The sequence below is a fragment of the Colius striatus genome, chromosome Z (genome assembly GCF_028858725.1).
Source record: "Colius striatus isolate bColStr4 chromosome Z, bColStr4.1.hap1, whole genome shotgun sequence".
Lineage (NCBI taxonomy): Eukaryota > Metazoa > Chordata > Aves > Coliiformes > Coliidae > Colius > Colius striatus.
Window position 1 is genome coordinate 36,715,874 of NC_084790.1, and position 21,356 is coordinate 36,737,229.

The window sequence follows — 21,356 nt, forward strand, 5'->3', positions numbered from 1 at the left end:
CACTTCTCCTCTATATTCATATTTTTCCAAGCTATTCTGATCTACTTTGACTGTTTCAGGCCCTTAACCATCCTTTTGATCACCCTTGGAGTCAGTTTCCACTTTCACAAAATAAAAATTGCATTAGTTTTTCCACTGAAGGATGTCAGAGTGCTTAAGAAACCTGGAAAAATCTGAATAGGTCTGATAAAGTAATCTTGTATGTGATTTTATGAGTGTGGTTCATGAGAAACTGCTATTACAACTGGATATGCACTGTTTCTGACCCAATAGATGCTGGAATAGTGATTTGGAAATCTTCTGTCAGAGAAAAAACAAGGAATTTCTCTTAATCTTGCCTTTGGTCTGTATCTTAGGAAGTAATCAAACTTGTCCCAGCTGGGTGGGTCTCTATTTCCATCTTCCCTTTAGTGTTAGGCTATTTTAGTTATAACTATGTCCTGATAAAAGTTTAAAACTTGTGAATTGTATCTAGCTTAGGAAAATCATAGTCATGGGAATATTTGGACATATATACTTTGACCTAGTGAGACCAAGTTTATTTGAGAGAAACATCCAAAGTGCAGCTAGTTAGTGAAGCTTTTAATAGGGAATGATGTGGGAGGCATCTGATGGAAGTTGGCAGCTACAAATGAAAATTTGGGGAGTATGTGAATTATGGAAATCTATCAGTCAGTTGAAACTTTATCTACTTCTTTACTATAGCAAGAGACAAACTTTGTATTTTTCCTCAGAAATGTACAAAGTCAATAACTGCAGACCAAAGGACATCATTTAAAGCACTTCTCATCCACTCTGGAGAATGAATGAGTTAAGCACACAGCTGATTTCACGAGGTATTTTGTAATTGCATATCGGATTTGTGTCAAAAGAGCTCAACTTTTGTTAAAGCCCCCAAAAAGGAGCCTACATTTCCTCATTTTGAATAATTCTTCTGTTTTGTTCTCTGTTCGATTTTGAAACCATGGCTGCAGCCCAGCTGGAACATGTGGCAGACGGGCTCCTCTGAAATTGTGGATATCGCCTCCTTGGGTCCCTCCCCAGAAATCAACACATCAAATCTGGTAGCAGTAGATCCATCAAGAGCTGGGAGACTCTGCTGTCAGGTAGAATGATTGTGAAAAGAAAATTCCTGAGAAGAATTAGAAAGTTATGTCTTCTCTTTAGAATCCTTGCAGGGCTTTCCCCCCTCCCCCTTTTTTTTCTTTTTTTCACCTTTGGTACTCATACACCTCATTTATCCAAACACCTCTGTTTACACAATAGCAGGATTTTTCCAATAACTTTTGGCCTGTTTCTCTTTCCTCATCTGACACCATAGTTCCAAGGAAGTTACTTGGAAAGGATATATTTGAGGCTAACATAAGAGTCATTGTGACTCAGAATACTGAAAGGTCAGTATTATTAAAGCAGTTCTGTTTTCACTTAGTTGAGTATTACAGCACCTTCTGCAAACACATCTAAGCTTAAAAATGATCCATATCAGAAAAAAAAAAAAGTACTCAAATCTGAAGCTATATGTGTGCTGATACCCTAACATATGTACCTAATGTCCTGATGGGACACACTTAGATGTGCTAAGGGAGCTGCTGATGTCACTGCCATACCACTTTGCAATTATCTTCAAAAGGTCTTAGTGGCATGGGGAGCCTCTTGAGGACTGGAAGAAAGCAAACATCACCCCTGTCTTCAAAAGGGAAAAGGAGGAGTATATGGGAAACTCCAGGTGGGTCAGTCTTATGTGATTGAGGAAACACTCTTTGAAGATTTTCCCAAACATATCAAGTTCAAGAAGAAGATTAATAGTCACTACCAATTTATGGATTTATGAAGGGGAACTAATGCCTTAAGATTACCTTCTAGGATGAGATGATTGGCTTGATGAATGAGAGGAGGGCAGTGATTACCTTGACTTAGGCAAGACCATTGTTTCCCATAGCATCCTCATTGGCACACAGATGAAGTATGAGTTAAATAACTGAACAGTGAAGTGGACTGAAAACACCAGTCACACCAGTTGGTAGCTCAGCTTGGTCTTCTGTGTCTCACTGTTGTTCCTAATTGCTTGGGATTTTGTCCCAGCGAGTGCTGCCAAGAGAAATTAATAACAGCCCTTGATAACAGGACAAGGAATAGTAGAGATAGCTCTCTAGGCACAGTTGCTGTCTGAACTTCCCACTGAAAAGTGCCTTCCTTCTTTGACTCCAGTGACAGGCAATATTTTATCTGCTGACAGAGCAATGTTGAACCTTCACCATGGTAAGTATGTGGTCTCTCACTTCAGAGAGAGAAAAATTTCACAAATAGGGAGAATTGCAACAGTGACAACCTAACACCTTACCTAGGACTATACATCAACCTCCACCAGCAAGGACAAACCTCTTTGTAAGAGGAAAATCCGGGGATAGGAGGTAAAAACTCAATTAACCTCTCAAATCTGTATCAGAGCTTGAAGAGTTTCAGGTGGAAACAGAATTGCTGTGATAACACTGTGACAAAAGCAGATATCAGATGTGCTCATTACAGAGCCCTGTATCTCCATTGTTATAAATCCACCACTTCCTGCTTCCCTTTCATTATTTTTTAGCACCCATCTCTCATCTGTTGTAAATGAGGAAAAAAAACCCAAAAAACATACAAAATAACAACATTAAGACTTTGATATCAAAAGTCACAAACATGATTTAAAAGTGGAAATTACATGTTTACTATCCTTTATTTCTGGGGATTTTTAATCCTTTCTCTCTCAATTTGTTCTGCCTACTTCTGTCCCACAGCTTCACGCTTGCTCTTTCAGTGGTATTTAGACACCATAAATTCAGAATGAAAGAAGACACTGACACTTCATGGTGTCACTGTGCTGCAAGAAATCACCTCAGTTTATTTTTCATGGATGTACATTGATTTCCATTATTCTTTCAAGTAAAAGAAGCAGTCACACTGAAAAAAAAATCTACCTAGACATTGCCTGGAAAAAATCTAGAAACAAAGACTAAGGTTACAATGGAAGCAAAATGCCATATAAAAGTTTTGAAAGATGACAAAGACAACTGAGCACAGAACTCTAGTGAAAGTCAATCTTACTTGCCTGTTCCTTTAGTTGAAAGGAAAAGAAAAAAAAATAGTATGAAAGCAATGAAAACCATTACACGAGAGCAAACTTTACTCTGCAGATATTTAACGTTAAATCGATACATCACTGCATTGGACTTGCATTAGTTATGCAGGATGTACAAAATGTGTTTCTTTGGTTTTAACCTGACAAGGATAATCAGTTTTTATTTGTTGATCCATTGTCTTCTTTGCTCTTTAACAGGAGATTGGAGAGGAGAAGCACATGTCCCATAATATGGTGAAGGGTACAATGTTAGCCTTTCTGTACAATGAGATACTCATACATACGCAAGCCTAGACAGGAAGTTCTGGGATGATAAAAGTGGTGCTTAGTTTTCATAAAATACCAACTCTCAAGTGCACCAATGAGGTATGATTTCAGATTGTCTGTCCCGCTTCCACTGATGATGGCGGTCAATACCTCCAAGACTCAGATGAGATGGATTCTGACGTCAGACAGCACAGAGCCAAGTGCTGGCAGTGTCTGTCATGTGGGATGGTGAATTGCATCCTGACCACTGTCTGTGGAGAAGTGGAACTGACCTCACCCAATTCAGGATGATGCCTGGGAAAGGGAGGGGCAGCTACTGCCTCTTGGGTGCTGATGTCTCTGCATTGGTGCCGGTGTGCATCTGGGCAGGGCTTGTGAGCGCTAAACCTGCAGAGGGAATGGGATCTCATATATTCTAAAATGGGCTACAGCTTTGGTTTAAGGTTTCGAAGCAGTTTCTACTACAAGTCAAGGTGAGAGCTAGAGGAGCTAAATGGGCAAAAGGGGTTGTTGTGCATACTCTGTGCACTTTAGTCCCCCTGGCACACACTTAGTGTACTGTACTTGAAGGAATGATATTTTTATACCTACACTGAGGGAAGTGAGTTGGATATGCTGCTCCCTGACTCACTTTCTATTAGCTCTTCTTAGAATCAGATGCTTTTCCCAGTAAAGCTGGAAAGCAGTGGGAAAACACCCTTGTACCTCCACAGGAGTGTCAGGAAGGTCATTCCCATTCCAGTACTGGAGACACATGACAGAAACTGTATGTATGTAAATCTACAGGGATTCCTTTCCTCAGCATGGAATCAGCATCTACTTTGGCAGCTTGGACATCAGTGACAAAATCAGCCTCCTCATAGCACAAGACACTGCAGAGTTTCTGTTAATCCTTCTCAGAGCTCCTCTCTGGGAACTCATGTAATTCTACAAACAGATTACATTGGCAACACTGTCAAAGGACGTTATTCCAGCTGTTAGTGTGCTCACACAGCAAATCAAAACAGGGACTTAATTCTGTTGCAAATGAAACTCTTTTGTCATTGTTTTTTACTGTTTTGACTAATGGCCATCGCAGGGCAATTTGGGGTGGAAGCAAGTGAGTGAGGGCACAAGGAGGGCCTGACACTTACAGGAAAAATGCTGGGTCCATGTTCAATGAACTACAGCCCTACAGCCTGATGTTTTATTCTCATTGCTGCTTTCTTTTTGTTCTGTTGTGTGTCATGTTACTTGTAGAGTGCCTTATTCTTGTATTATATTTAATCTGTAGAAGGAACTTTTAGATGGAAAATTATGTGTATCTTCCTGGAGGTGCTTTTCTCTTGAGCCAGTATAAATGAATATAATTTCTAGGATAGGCCTCTTTTCTTCAAGTGTATTGTAGAGCTCTCTGAGAAATGCCAACTCCCATCTCCTTGGAACAAACTTCTGCTTGTTACTCTCAGAGTAATGCAGCCCTGTTTTTCCTCAGACCACTGAACAAGTTACCATGCAAAATCTGTGAACAGCAAGGCTTAGGATTTGCCTGTATCCAATAGCTGTAAAATACAGCCATTTATCTTGGAGAGTAAAAATATACTGTTGTGACTGTTCTGCCTCTGAGGAAGGGGAAAATAAACCAATAGTAACAAGCTCATACAATCATCTTTGATTTGGCAAGTGTTCCTCTTTGAGATTTGATCAACTATAATGTTTATGCAGCTCTCCTCCACCAAATTAAGGAAGGAAAAAATGAAAAAAATAAAACTGTTTGAGGGGTTTTTTTTTTTTTTTAGCAGAGCAGATACCACACATGGCTGGTTTTAAAGTGTTACTCACTCGTGACCCAACCTCCATACTAGTCCTGCACATAATATGCCTTCTTACATAAAAAGATTGTTTTTGGCCTTGTAATAGATTTTGTTTCATAAGTAAATGTGATCTGGCATAACATTTTGCAGATTGCAATACTGATACATTTTTTTTGGTGGTACTGGTATACTGAGTGTCTTAAAAAATCACACACCTCATCATTGACTTACCTATAACAGAGGAAACAGACCCATTTACTACCTTCTCCTGTCAGTGTTGGGATTTGTCTTCTCTCAGGAGGCTGATTTGGACATTGAGATCCAAACCATCAGAGCAGATGTTTTGCAAAGAAGTGAAATGCAGGACATCTTTTTCTTGCCTCCTCTGTGGATGTGGAAGTGTCCCTCAGCACAAATAAAGCATGGCCATAGCATGGACTTGGTCATGGGGACAGGGAATGAGAAGCTAGAATCAGCTGCCAAAATAAAGATATCTAATGCTAGTGTAGCTGTTCAAGGAATCAAAGATGACTTCATGTATCTGTTATATATGGCAGCCAAGGCTGGATGTACAACTGGAAGGCAGAGTACTTTAGTGCAATCAAATGCCAGGTTTTGGACCCTGATCTTCAAGAGTCTCAATTTCACCCATGCTGTCACATTCTTCTCTAGCCTATGACACTGTAAGCAAGCGATTCTCCACTTTTGTTTTTCATTCTGATGTGGAGAGTACATGTTAAATTAGAAAATAAGGACTTGTCATAACAGAAATGCTTCCCAAGACTGAATCTGTCACCTGAGTTGGTGAACTCTTGTCTTTTCAAGCTAGACAGGATCTCAGTTACTTCAACTAACTTCCTTTCCACTGCCTGGAAATGTCATGTTTCAATCTGAGACAAAACAGTGTTGAAAACTACAAAAAAGTGTGGTTACAGAGGATTTATGCTGTAAGCTCTGTTGTGTCAAGACACAAAATCAAGTTACTGATTTTGGTAGTTAAATGCTGTTAATGTAAAAATGCCACTTATAAGGATTGTACTCACCTCCTCCAGAAAAAAAAAGCCAAAGATTTTTTTCCAAAATAGATTAAGAAGGAATACAATACTCTAGCTAGTGGAAAACTGAGGAAAAGTGAAGTAGATCTCCTAGATTTTGCCCTGGATATCTTGCACTCCAGCACCAGTTGAAGCTTCTCTCCCTTCTCCACATTCTGTTTGTGAAAATGCACACATAGGGGAGCAGACCTCGATTCGTTACCCAAAGACCTCAGAGGTGATAATCTCTAGAAATAATCCTTGTCGTAAAAAGTCCATTTCAAACTGCCCTCTTCAGAAGTCATCATGGTAATTTGTTTTATTCAAATTCATAAGTGGTTGTCACTTCTTAGGCCACAGAGGTGACCTGTGGCCTCAGGGAAATCACGTTTTTCACGCTTCTTTTCCTAAACAGCTCCTGGTATTCCTTGCAGTAACTCACGGATTACACTAGGGGTTTTTGGACAACTGCTTGACATCTTCTTATTACTTCTCCCTTATGGAAACACCACTCTCATACTGATGAGCAGGGAAGGTGTGTATCCTGATGTTAGTTAGCTTTCTGTGTTTCACCTCTTTGTTTTCCAAAGCACAAAAACAGGGAAAGCGGTCTCTGTGTCTAGACCCAGAGCCAGATAGAACAGTACAGCCAAGTCTCTTGTTTATAAATAACCAGGTACTACTAGACATAAAACTTCTCAGGGACTTTGGGCTCATGAAACAAACCTTTGCTAGGGTCACTCATGTGAGCAGGACAGGATGGGAAGCCTTCATAAATAAACAATGTTAAGTAGTGATTAACATATTCCTCACCCTTGTTTATCTATGCATAGAACACGTCTTTCTGTGTAGGAAACTGTTGCAATCATCCTAAACCTGTCTGGTTTTGGGTTCTTTATTCTAAACAGTTCCCAGAGTGGGACTGATGCCAAATAGTGCTTGTTTGCTGGACTTTGGGACTACTGCTTCTGCAGCCTGCCCCAAAGACAATTCACAGCTCAAGGCCTGCCATATGGTAAGGGTAGGCCATGGTTGGGAGTGTGGAAAGCAAGAATCCATGGTCTGATGATTAATCGGAAGCTGAGGGAGCTACAGTATACTGTAAAGTAAGAAAATCAGGTAAGAACACAAACCGACAGTCTGGCCCTGTGATAGAAATGCTTCACATTTGTTTCATACTTGAAGCTTCTGGGCTGAAACCCCATGCTTGTGTTCAGATGAGTGGTGACAAGCAAGAATAGGACAACGTAGTCCTGTTCATGTAAGCAAGATGTCTCAGACTAATTCTGCTCTTACTCCTTGCTCTGGTTTGGTTCTCCCTGCTCCATCTTTCACTTCAGAGGAATTATGCCTGAAACTTGATTACATCCTTGCAGGAGGAAGGCCAGTTTGGGGGAATGAAGACATGCAGGATCTTGTTTTGTAATTACATCTACCAGATCAAAAATGTTGCTCTACAGTAAGTCTTTCTTGCAAGACAGAAATATTATTACTAATAATAATTTAGACAGTACAGTTACCATTTAATAACATAATTGCATACTTTGACAGAACTCCTTATCCAGGGATCTCCGAGGATGAGTGGTAATGAAGTTGATGTTGCTGAACTCTAGGTACCAATGTAGAAGCTGAGGTATGTGAAGGTTCTTAGTGCATCCTGACAGAAAAGAGTGTGAAAGCCTGTAGCAGGCAGATAGCACATGGCATTTTTGCCTCTGCATCTTCTGCCTTTAGCCACAGGCTGAAGATCAGCAGCCTTGTGGACTGTGAGTCAGAGGGAAAGCTTCACTCCATACATCTCATGGTGTCTAGGCTTTCGGATGCACTCAGGATGCTGGATCAAGTTCCTTTTTTATCAAGTAGGTTATAAAGGATTTCAATGCCACAGTTATGCCTTGAGTGGTACACCCACAGGTAAAGATATGCGCAAAAATAAAACATTAATCCAAGTCACATCTACAGGTAACTGCTTCTCATTTATTGCACTATCACTGCTGCTCATTAAAATCACTCCCAGAAGCAGCTGTGAAGGAAAGAGGCACCCCTCCCAGAGTAACCCTGCCACTTCAACTTACCCCTGGGGAATGCTGAATGTCTGTTTCATCATACATTGGTTTAACCCTAGATGGTAACTAGTCTGTGTGTCACAAACAGACATATGTCAATACAGTCATTCTCTGCATGCAAGAGATCAGGAAGGGAGATGGCAAACAATCTAAGCACATACTGAATCAGATATTGTTTCAGGTCAAAGCCAGGGTCACTGACAGGCCAGCCAAAATCAAGTTCTTGATGCAAAATGTTATCATTTAAAGCATTTTCATCTCAGTTCTCCCTTCTTTTATGCCCCAAGGAGATATAGCCACCTGCCAGACAGCCAAAGCCAGCAGAAACCAGACAACAGATCTGTCTTCTGAAAGTAATCAGCTCTTCTGGTTTGTTTCTACCTTGTCCTCTACTCTTCAAAAGTTATCCCGCATAATACTAAATCAGGAGGAATTGCATTCTCCTGCAGAGGCTGATTTTCAAGTGACCTCACAAAAAGTTATCATGATGCCAAAATAAACCATAGATTCTGATGATCATTATCACCACAGAGGTCTAGAATGAACTGGCCTTTTATTATTTTTTTTTCTCTTTACCCTTTCTCAAACCATCTCTAAAGCCAGCAAAGCAATTGCTTTCCTGAAAGTGTTTGGATCACCATGAGTCATGGGCAAACTCAGTGCCAGATTTGCACTCTTGGGGGTTAATGGCAGGGTTGTTTGAGGAGGCAGAGGGCACTCTGCTTCCTCAGATACTGATGGTCTGTGGTCAGTTATTATGCAATACCTCAGATAGTAAGCTGGTGATAGCTTTGTCACTTGCGGGGTCTGAGACTCATGCTGAGTCTTCACACAGGACTGAATATAGACACTGCCTTAAAGTTTTACCAGGATGTTATACATACTTGTCCAACACGCATCAACTGTAGCCTATAGAAGAGGTAAACAGGAGAAGCATCTTGGTGCATTTGTATTGCCTTTTGTGGAGAGAATGGGGCAACATCTACAAGAAAGCAATAGGAAAAATTCAGCAATGAGGCCTGTCAGTTCTCAGATATTCTCTGTGGGTACTCCTGGGTATGAATGGGAGGCATGCAGTGTGAACATGGTAATTGAAAAAAAACCCTGTATTTCTTCTTCCCTCCAAATTGTCGAGCTAGCAGAAGAACCAAGTGAGAGGAGGCAGATGTAGGTGGTGAGTCTGAAGACTGAGTAGCTCTCCCAGTTTTTGATGGATAGGCTGACTGTATAACTTGACTGGGACTGAAGAAAAGGCTCTTTCACTAGGTACCTGCATCTGACAATGTTCAACAATGGATGCACAGAGAAGAGTATACATTATAATATCCTGAATTCTCTCTATCCACTGTCTATTTGCAGCTCCAGAGCTTCATGACCTCATTTTGATTCTCCTGTGTTTAATAAGCTCAATAGTTGCTTCTTTGTCAAGCAATCTGCCCAAATAACCATGAGCACTGTGGTGAAAGAGGACTGGGGAAATGAATCTTTAATGGCCTGGGTAGAGACAGGGTCCTTACAACTTAAATCTTACATCGCCTGAAGACCTCTGGGAAGAGAGATCTGGGGAAGCAGCTTCTGACAGGTGGAGGATGGTGATGCTACCAAAGGGAGGCAACCTGACAGGTTTCTTCCTTCAGACCTCAGATGGAGAGTGAAGAGATAAAGATGTAAACTACAGCAGAGTGTTGAGCTATTCTTACAAATGCCTCTCTTTCCTTCCATCACCTCACTTCATAAAAAATAGGGCAGAGAAAGAAAATAATGATCTGAGACATAGTGTTGTGTGAGCTGACCAGAAATCAGAGGACAACTTGTTCACATCTGGCAGACTATGAAGATGTTTATTATTAGCCTTATCTGAACTTCACAGCAACTGATTGGAGCAGTCTGCATGAGGGACTTCACCAAGCCTGGTGCTTTACTATTTCTTTGGGTTCTGGAATTGCTTGCAGTACCCTAAATATTTATTTACTGTGTTTATAGTATTTTTCTTTATGCACTCATTGTTTTGGTACAAAACTATTTGACATCTCTTTAAATGCTGACCAGAAGTAATAAACAGATAGTTATCAAGTTTTACATGGGCTAGCTTGAAGTTTTAAGTCTGCAAATCCTTCCTCAAATGTTCAGGGTACATATTTTTTTTGGCCTTCAGCAAAGGATTTCTGTTACGTTCAGAAAGGAATGGAGCAATACATATTATAGCCCCAGAATTCCATTTATCACAGGCCAACTTTAGCTAGATTTGAAGCAGATTGTGGATTTTCACTTTTGCTGTATTGTCCACAGCTTTGAAGTGAAGCTTCCAAAACTCTTGGTAGTCCATGTTAAACACATCAGCTTTATCATCAGAGAATGATTTTCGGATAGCAACAAACATAAATAAAACCAGCCAGTGATTTGATGTGTTCCTACGTTTGCTGCAACGAATTTGTGCTCTGAAACTGCCCCTGGGGATGATGGTGTTCCCGTTATTGCCATCACACAGCACTTGTGCAGCTTTGGTTTCACAACAGTCAGCAGATGTAGTGACTTAGGGCACACTACACTATCAGCAAATCACATTTAAATGAAGAGTTAAACATTAAAAACAAAAAAACATATAAACAAAACAAAAAACACCTACCAACAGTGAGAAGGAAGTTATATGGATCGTTTTGCTTCCATTGAGCCAAACAGCTCTTACCAAACTTAGGGCACAGACCTATAATATTTTTGCTTACCATGATCCTTGATTAACTGCTTCACATGGCAGTTTTCTTCATTTCCTTGGCAGCTCTTTTATGCTACAGTGAAGAGGCTTTCAGGTTCTTGTAGTTCCATTTTGCTGTATAAGACCTTAATAAAAAAGGCTGTACCTTTTTGTTGATTAAACCATCTTTTAGTGGTGGGAAGGCAGATAGAGGAAACTTGATGTGATGGACACCACCTATGAAAAGAAGCTGATGACAAGATACATGGGATTGAGCCTTACAAGATGGCAAAGGTGAACAAGACTAATTGTCTCCCATGTCAACATGAAGACTGAGAGATTGCATATAAGAACAGTTTTTGAAAAACAGAAATAAAGAAATCCCTGCCTGCAGCCTCCTAGTACACACAGGGCTCTCCAGAGTCCTCTGTAGACCTGAGGTGCGGTCTGAGATGACTAACATGTTTCCAGCTTTGGAGCAGCGTTAATCAGTTGTGCTTTCTGGATATTAGTTCCTTAAAACCTTCTAAAGCTGCTAAGGAACATTTGTGGGGTTTTTTTGGGCTTTCTCCTGGAAACAGTGACCAGTGTTTACTTCTAGGCTACAAAAAGTAATGTCAGTGTCATGAGTATCTAGAAAGCAAAACCAGTGAGTCCCAGGGTCATTTCTTGGTGACTTCATGAAAAAGAGGTCCTTTCCTTTCCTTTCCTTTCCTTTCCTTTCCTTTCCTTTCCTTTCCTTTCCTTTCCTTTCCTTTCCTTTCCTTTCCTTTCCTTTCCTTTCCTTTCCTTTCCTTTCCTTTCCTTTCCTTTCCTTGCCTTGCCTTGCCTTGCCTTGCCTTGCCTTGCCTTGCCTTGCCTTGCCTTGCCTCGCCTTGCCTCGCCTTGCCTCGCCTTGCCTTTCCTCGCCTTTCCTTTCCTTGCCTTGCCTTTTCTTGCCTTTTCTTGCCTTGCCTTGCCTTGCCTTGCCTTGCCTTGCCTTTCCTTGCCTTGCCTTGCCTTTCCTCGCCTTGCCTTGCCTTTGCCTTGCCTTTCCTCTCCTTTCCTTTCCTTTCCTTTCCTTTCCTTTCCTTTCCTTTCCTTTCCTTTCCTTTCCTTTCCTTTCCTTTCCTTTCCTTTCCTTTCCTTTCCTTTCCTTTCCTTTCCTTTCCTTTCCTTTCCTTTCCTTTCCTTTCCTTGCCTTTCCTTTCCTTGCCTTTCCTTTCCTTGCCTTTCCTTTCCTTGCCTTGCCTTTCCTTTCCTTGCCTTTCCTTTCCTTGCCTTTCCTTTCCTTGCCTTGCCTTTCCTTGCCTTGCCTTTCCTTGCCTTGCCTTTCCTTGCCTTGCCTTGCCTTGCCTTGCCTTGCCTTGCCTTGCCTTGCCTTGCCTTTCCTTGCCTTTCCTTGCCTTTCCTTTCCTTTCCTTTCCTTTCCTTTCCTTTCCTTTCCTTTCCTTTCCTTTCCTTTCCTTGCCTCTCCTTTCCTTTCCTTTCCTTTCCTTGCCTCTCCTTGCCTCTCCTTGCCTCTCCTTTCCTTTCCTTTCCTTTCCTTTCCTTTCCTTTCCTTTCCTTTCCTTTCCTTGCCTTTCCTTGCCTTTCCTTGCCTTGCCTTGCCTTGCCTTGCCTTGCCTTGCCTTGCCTTGCCTTGCCTTGCCTTTCCTTTCCTTGCCTTTCCTTTCCTTGCCTTTCCTTTCCTTTCCTTGCCTTGCCTTGCCTTTCCTTTCCTTGCCTTGCCTTTCCTTGCCTTGCCTTTCCTTGCCTTGCCTTTCCTTTCCTTGCCTTTCCTTTCCTTGCCTTTCTTTTCCTTTCCTTTCCTTTCCTTTCCTTTCCTTTCCTTGCCTTTCCTTTCCTTGCCTTGCCTTTCCTTGCCTTGCCTTTCCTTGCCTTGCCTTTCCTTGCCTTTCCTTGCCTTTCCTTGCCTTTCCTTGCCTTTCCTTTCCTTGCCTTGCCTTTCCTTGCCTTGCCTTTCCTTTCCTTGCCTTTCCTTGCCTTGCCTTGCCTTGCCTTGCCTTGCCTTGCCTTGCCTTTCCTTTCCTTTCCTTGCCTTTCCTTTCCTTTCCTTGCCTTTCCTTGCCTTGCCTTGCCTTTCCTTGCCTTTCCTTGCCTTGCCTTGCCTTTCCTTGCCTTTCCTTGCCTTTCCTTGCCTTTCCTTTCCTTGCCTTGCCTTTCCTTGCCTTGCCTTTCCTTGCCTTGCCTTGCCTTTCCTTGCCTTTCCTTGCCTTTCCTTGCCTTTCCTTTCCTTTCCTTTCCTTTCCTTTCCTTTCCTTTCCTTTCCTTTCCTTTCCTTTCCTTTCCTTTCCTTTCCTTGCCTTTCCTTGCCTTTCCTTTCCTTTCCTTTCCTTTCCTTGCCTTTCCTTGCCTTTCCTTTCCTTGCCTTTCCTTGCCTTGCCTTTCCTTGCCTTTCCTTGCCTTTCCTTGCCTTTCCTTGCCTTTCCTTGCCTTTCCTTTCCTTTCCTTTCCTTTCCTTTCCTTTCCTTTCCTTTCCTTGCCTTGCCTTGCCTTGCCTTGCCTTGCCTTGCCTTGCCTTCCCTTCCCTTCCCTTCCCTTCCCTTCCCTTCCCTTCCCTTCCCTTCCCTTCCCTTCCCTTCCCTTCCTTTCCCTTCCCTCCCCTTCCCTCCCCTCCCCTCCCCTCCCCTCCCCTCCCCTCCCCTCCCCTCCCCTCCCCTCCCCTCCCCTTCCCTTCCCTTCCCTTCCCTTCCCTTCCCTTCCCTTCCCTTCCCTTCCCTTCCCTTCCCTTCCCTTCCCTTCCCTTCCCTTCCCTTCCCTTCCCTTCCCTTCCCTTCCCTTCCCTTCCCTTCCCTTCCCTCTCCCCCACCTTTTTTCCCTCCCAAGATTGTCAAAAAACTGTGGAAACAGAAATTCAGATCCCAAGTCCTGACTATCTGAGCCAGAGGCACAAGAGGTAGAGGGACACATGTAGAGGAAAGGCAGCACCTTCCTCTGGTCCCAGCTATGGGAGGATGAAGAAGGAGCCAGGAGAGGTCACTATAGCAGAAACCATATTTTTTTCTGCTGTGCTTGGGTATAACTGAATGACTTCCATTTGCTTGGCCCTCTTGGTAGTACGAAAGGCACAACTTGTTTTTCCACTTGGCCTGTAGACATTGACCTTTACATCTTGACCAAAAAATATTGTTCAGGACTCCAAAACTTGGTCTACAGCCTTACTGTGGTAGTTTGCAGGTCTAGGGCTCTTTGGCACTTCTAGTAACAACACCATCACTAACCTTTTATCCCTTATTCTTCTCACAGCTATTGTTTCTTTTTCTTTCCTCCTATAGCTTGGACTTTTTCCTTCTGTGTAAGTTATCTTACAGCACTGAGAACAGTAAGACCCTCTTCCATGCTAGTAGTCTGCATAAAGAGAATGATAGCTACCAAAAGTGTGTTGGCCAAATTAAGCTCTCAAAATCTCTCTGGCAGAAGCAATAATCCTGTGTATTCTTGTATCCCAGGGTAAATAACAGGGTAGTTTCTTACCAGTTATTGCCTATTTCTGTCACTACTAGAGGCACCAGGTGAATGAATGCAGCCGAATATATTATAACAAATTTAAGCAGCTCTGTCTTGGTGCAGGCAAGGGGAAGAGGACAGAAAAAATTGCATGTGTGTGTGTTTGCTCCTGGTTCAAGCTCTGTTCAGCAAAGAACTGATCCAGGTGTATGTTACTATTCCTGCTTTGCCAAGTCAATTGGAGATGAGATATTGCATAATGCAGTGCTAGGTACACAAAAAGAAACCTGACCTGAAATGGATAAATGCAGATTACCTGGTTTTACATCCGTGACACTAATGAGATTATAACTTTTTAGTTCATGAAGATGTCAGGAAGGCAGAGCAATGCTGGCTTCAAATGGCTGTGAATAGATGTCATGGTATAAGGAAAGGTTTGGTGGTGTCTGGGTGTCAGTTCTTGAATGGCCAGAAGCCTAGACAAGGTTTAGTTCCTTGTGAATTAAGACAACTAGTATTTTGGTCCCTAATTCTCAATCTTTATGTGTAGGGAACCCATGCTGCAATCTTTAGTCAATCACAAATGTACAATTATGAGTAAGTGCATGGATGTGATGTATTTTATTAACAGACCAAATAAATTGGGCACTTATTTTTTAATGGAGATGAGACTTCTGGGGTCAAATGTACTAAATAGGAAACCTTGAACCCTCACAAATGAGTTCAGGTACTTACTTTATCCTGAACCTAGGAAAGCTCTTGCTAGACAGGCTCCATTTATTAAGAGTACAATTAAGGTGTTGTAATGTTCTCAACTGTGTGTTCATGATCCAGCCTTTAAAAAATCAGGATAATGAACTCAGCAGTGGATTTTCAGTATTTTTAGAAGGCTATGAAGAAGTTGTAGAAATGAAGATGATAAAACAACACACACTTAAGCACACTGAGGCTTACTCTTGTACCTTTGCCTAATTATGACCGAGACTCTTAATGGACTCTATACATTTTGGCTGCAAATATGTTATTCTTTCATCATACTTGAATTAAATTAATGGAAAGCCATTTACTTCAGGAAGTACCACCAGAGAAGAAGCTTTACTGTCTGGTGTGTCAGTCCCACTGAAGCTAAAGGGGTGTCAGCCTGGTTCTGAGATTTATTTTGGTAGATAATGCAAGTTATCTAATGCAAAACTAGGAGCCCTAACATGCATTCCCACAAAGGATGGGCCAATTCTTCAACTGCAGCAATTCAGCATAGTGCCAGTGATGCTGACTACCTTATCCTAAATACATTTTTCTTGTTTCAGAAGGGGAGGGGCTTTTTTCAAATATTTCTACAACATGATTAATTTTTAAGCTTCAGTTATTTATTTATAAATAAAAGCCATGATTCTTTATTTCATACTTCTATTTACATTTCATCATCAATTTATTTACTAGTGGTCCTAACTCCTGATTTGTTTTTCTTTGCTGAAGTTAAGGTGGCTATGCACCCACCACACTTACATATTGGCTTTGTTTTTCTTAAAAAGATATATTTCAGCAGAGAGATTTCCCATTGACTTCTTTCAGGTCAGGATCAGTGATAAAGCTCAGTCAAATAACTATTACAATTCTATAACAAAGGTTGTTATGTGACTCCTTTGTGGTTTCCCCTCTGCCTTGTCTATTTTCTTAACACCACAGCCCGCAGGAAGGCTGACAGGAATGCATTTTGTATCTGTTATTCACGGGGACTCCAGGATTTGGGATTTCAATGGTAATGACAATGACTGCTCTTAGTAAATGTGTAAAGTAGGATCTCAAAAGAGTTCCTCCATCTTGTTAAGCTGTCATGTTCATTTGTCTAAGAAACATAGTTCCAAGCCAAAAGCAATGGTTAAAACACTAAGGACCAGAAATTGTCTGCAAGCAACTGGTAATCATAAGACGAGATTTTATTTATTCCCACGAATCAAGGCAGCAAGTGACATGCAATCTTTCAGTTGGTGGGAGAGTACTTCATGTCAAAAATTCCATGTGAGGAAAGGAAACAAGCTACTTTCCACTGTAAGTGGAGAAATAAAAAACAAGTCAAGCTCACAGAGCTCCAAAGAGCCAGGTGTCTTGTTAAATTCTATCCTTTAGAGGTAGTTTTCAAATTCAGTATCTTACAGTCTACTAGAATCACTGGCTTTTGTGTGCTACTTTTCACTTCAATGCCTGCAAAATGTTTGAATATAGAAATGATTTCACACATTGCCAAGATATAACTGGAAAAAAAGGTTTTGGATGACTTCTTGCATGAATAGCAACTATTTTGATCTTCTGTCTGTCTTCTTTCATCTTTTTTGCTGAATAGATGACACAATGCTTTTGTATGTTTTTCTCAGGAGAAATTTTTATAATAAACTGTTTTGTTCATGTTATGGATAGATTTTTTGTGATTATAAACTGCCTTTCATTCAGATCATTCATACAATTACCATATGGCAATTTATGACAGTTGAATATCTGTATTTTAGTCTGAGACCACATTAGTATACATTTTTTCTTAGTGATTTGATCCAGAAGATGTAAGTGTAAACCTCTCTTTACAATAAAAGGATATTTGAGAGTCTTCTACTCCCATCAGCAAAATATTTAACACAAGCTTAACTTGATATTTGTGATCAGTGAAATAGCAGCTGCTTGAGTGCTGTGCTGAATCAGTTCCTTCCTTCTTCTTTCAGCCCATCTTTCTCTTTGAAATGCAGACACGATCAGAGATTAATGTGTAGCAATACAGATAGGCTTGTAAGATTCATTCAGCACAAGTTATGCAAATGTTTTTGCAGTATTTGCCCTGATCTGGAATCAATTTGTCTCCTCCACATGAAAAGCAAAGTTAATTTCCAGTAATCCCCTGCATTGTCCAGTTACCTTGGCAGCAACTGCTCCTTGCTGTTGCATTGTTGTGCCAGGCATGATACAGTTTATGTAGGGTGGGGATATTGTTTATTACAGCAGGAAGAGAGACTTACACAAAATCACTCCGCAGAATCCTAAAGCTTGAACAATTAGATGAGTCAAGTGGAGATCTAACCACAATTTTCTCAACTAGGTCACTCATACTTGTTTCAGTTAATTTGAGACTGTGGTGACTGAAGATTAAATGTAAGCTCCACAGTCAGTGGATATTATTTCCAGCAGATTCATTTTTCAAGGAGGAATGGTTCAGGCAAAGGTCTGCATGACCCAGAAAGGAATTTCATTAACATTTTCCAAAATTTCTCAATCTTTCTAGTCTCTCCTGCTTTCCTGATCTATTATGATAATTGATTCTTTTCACACTTTATTTTGTACTTCATCCTATGGCTCAGCAAAGTCCACTTGAAAGCTGATTATTAATCTTTGTCATAATCAGTAAAAAGATGTGCTGCACTAAACTAGCAAGGTGCAATACTATGCAGTTTTTATACCTATCATCAAATTTTATTGTCAGCTATCCAATACTAGCAGCAAATTATACTTCACCTTGTAGAGGAAAACACGGACAACCTCCCATTTCTCTTCCACACATATAAACCTCAATTCTTTCAAATAGGTATCTTTATATAATCAGCCCTGAAGGATGGTGATTGTGTGTACAGACAATATTGCATCTTGCAAAGCACTGTTACTAGAAAACAAGGCAGCATAGTTCTAGTTAACTTAGTAAGTCCCAGTTTAGTTTCACAACCACCGGTTTTGTTAAACTTAATCCAGTTCCCCTTCTTTCTGTTTGGATATGTATCTAGTTGCACACACTACAATGAAACAATTAGAAGAAATAAAATTAAACTGAGGAAGAATAAGCTATAGTATTCTAGATATTCCTGCTGTATCACCCAAGTAAAATAGAGTTTAACTTTTTTAGGACTGTAGACCTGCAAAAGTCAGGAACTGCTCTATGGAAATTTTTCATTGCTCACTAATTGTCTGCATAGGAAATATGTGTAAGTAACAAATATCTGTCATACTAATGTATGGTGATTTAAGTGTATGTTGTTGTGGTTAGAGTCCTTGGTAAATCCAGTCTCCCAGCTAAAAAAACTCACAATACCTTTGGAAGTGTAGGGGTGGGGTTGGAAATGGTGCATCATTTACCAAAGGCAAATCTCGTGCAAGAATGTTTCTCATATAATATGAAGTAGAATAATCTTCTGCCTTTTTTTACCTCACCCATCTAGCTTTGAAAGAGAGCAAAAAACAGTGGTTGTCAGAATAGCAGTCAGCAGTTTTCATTTTGATGCTGGATGGAGAAATATGGGAATATTATACTCTGATGTCACCAAATTAGATAAATTTTCTGACTTCCATTTCACTCCTATGCTTGTATGACTACTGACACATCATAATCAATTCTTTTGGGAGCCCAACATAGCAAAGCCTTCACTTTAAAAACTGAACTGAAGGCAATAGGACCTGGAGATCACATTACAGTCTAGGAGAAAAAAAAAAAAAAAAAAAAAAAAGAAAGAAAGAATCCTCATTACACCTTGTTAAGGTTGTATCAACACTATAACAAACAGGTTCTGACATTTCCAAACCTGTATCAGGCCACTTTCAGAAGATTCATTAAAGACATAATTTGTATTTTTGACAAAACCATGCTAAGAAAAAAAGATAATTTTTAGTTACGGCAGAAATGCTAGTTTAAATGTTTGAAGGACATTTTTGTTCTCCAGTATCTTGATCTAAGAAACTAAATGTGTCTTCACTCAGGACTGGCAAACGAGACATTCTGTTTCAAATCAGCATTTCAGAAAGTCAGAAACATTTTCCTGGGTTTTGTAATTTAATTTTGTTTTATTTTTAATATTAAATATTTGCTTCATTTTGGAAATAGATTATTTTCAGTTTTTCTTCTGGGAGACTTCACAGATCACAGAACGACACAGAGTGCTAGAGGTAGGAAGATACCATTTCAGATGTTGAAAGATAACATTTCAAATATCTTCACTTCTTTTTTTCTTTCTAATTCCTCTCAAAGCTTTTGGTCTAGTTTGAAAACAGTTTAGCCTCTCAGTGACACTGCAGTGAGAACCATAGGTGGCTGTATTTCATTTCAAGGTGAGTTTCCTTATTGACATCTGACTCAAGCTGTGGTCTCAGCACATGCTAAACTCACTGGCTGTGTTTTATTGTTTTGTAATAAAGGAAGGGTAATGGCTATTTCTAGAAGGCAAGGAAATCCTTTTCAAGCTAAATAAAACAGTGCTGCTGGCATGCATCCAATATCACTAGCACTTTTACTAATCAGGCTTTTTCAATGCAACTTAAGAAACAAGGGCAAGTTCCTCTCCTCTGGTTTGCCTTCTTCCTTTGTGGAGAGGTGCTGCAGCCCTAACCTAGAACACTTCACACTACCCAGGCCTGTCAGTTCAGGTGGAACTGAATGTTCCTATTCTACATGGAAAATCCCTGTCTATGACACTGGCTGCTTTCCTGATGCCAGAGGATATATGGCTGTGCTGTCACACTCAGATCCTGGCAGCCAGTCAAGGACGTGTTTGCTTCTCTCTAATGAAGGAGGAACTATCTAGTTTGTTTTGGGTTTTTCTTGTCTTTGTTTGTTTTCTGTTACACATGCTACTCTGTTTCCTTGGTTTGATCAAGAACCAAAACAAAAAATCATTGTTTTATGCCAACAGAAGATGTTGGGAAGGATGGCAGAAAAGCAGTAAATGTGCAGTTATGCCTGTCTATTCTCTTGCCAGTCTCCAACATTTTGTGCCTTGGGATTTTCTAGCCCAGAGATTGTGCCTGTGTCTTACAGGCCCTGGAGTCTTTGGTCTCCTAGGCATATGCTCCCTCACCAAGCTGCTGGCAGGGAGCTGGCAATTTAATGAAGTACTAGTGAGAAAGCACCTTACTCTATGACTGCCCACCCTGGTAGCTTTGGTTTATGCTGTGGAAGGGTCCTACCTGAACTGTTTTCACAGAAATATCTTTGATAACCTCAAGATCATGTCCCTGAGTAGTTAAGGAGTGAGTATGTGTTTATTTTAGTTACATTACATGAAGGAATATGACTAACTATAGCATTGTTCTAGATAAGGTCCTCTGTAACTGGCAAGGGTAACAAAGTAGGTGTTGTAAATATGTATAACTGGTCTTGGCTAGTTGACTGGCTACAACAGACCAAAAAGTCCTTTCCTTTTCCTTTCCTTCCCTTCCTTTCCCTTCCCTTTTTATCACTTTGAGTTTGTTTCTGCCAAAAGCTTACCCCACCCCACCCTGTTTGAAATTTTATTTTTGTTGGACTTTGAGGAATGTAATTTTGGAAAAAAAAAAAAAAGAAAGAAATCTGTAATCTGACTCTTTCTATGTCCACTATGTAGAAGAGGCAGAAAACGTTCTTTCTTCAGAACTTTCTTCAGAGTGATGTTTAGCAGAAGAAACTAAACCAAAACCTTTGAATTGCCTCTGGCAAGAAGTCCACTATCTCCTATTATTTATACAGGGAGTTGGTATTTTAGTGGCAACTGTGGCTAGTCAGGAGGAACATCTTCCCTATCCCAGTCACTTGTTACAAATCAGAATGTTACTTTTGTTTCAGATTTTACACAGTGTTCTCCATTTGTGGGGGTTTTTTGTTTGGGTTTTTTTTCCTTTTTTTTTTTTTTTCTTTTATACCTTCTGAGGAAATCTAAGGGCTTTTATGCCCTTATTTTCATTTATTCTCATTTATTCATTTTTCCATTTTCCTCTCTGTATCTTTTCCATAATCTAGTAAGTTTTGAGATCACACATTAGAAAAGTTCTGAAAGAAAGGAGTGAATCCCAAAAGCTAAAAGCTTGAGCTATTTTCACTTCATTGTGAAGTAACACATTCCTTGTCATCACCCCATCCAGGAAATACTATAGTGAAGGAAGATGTCAGAGGGGAAGGATGGGCAAGCAGAGAACAACTGCTTATTATCCGAGTATTTGACTGCTCTCTCCTACTAGATT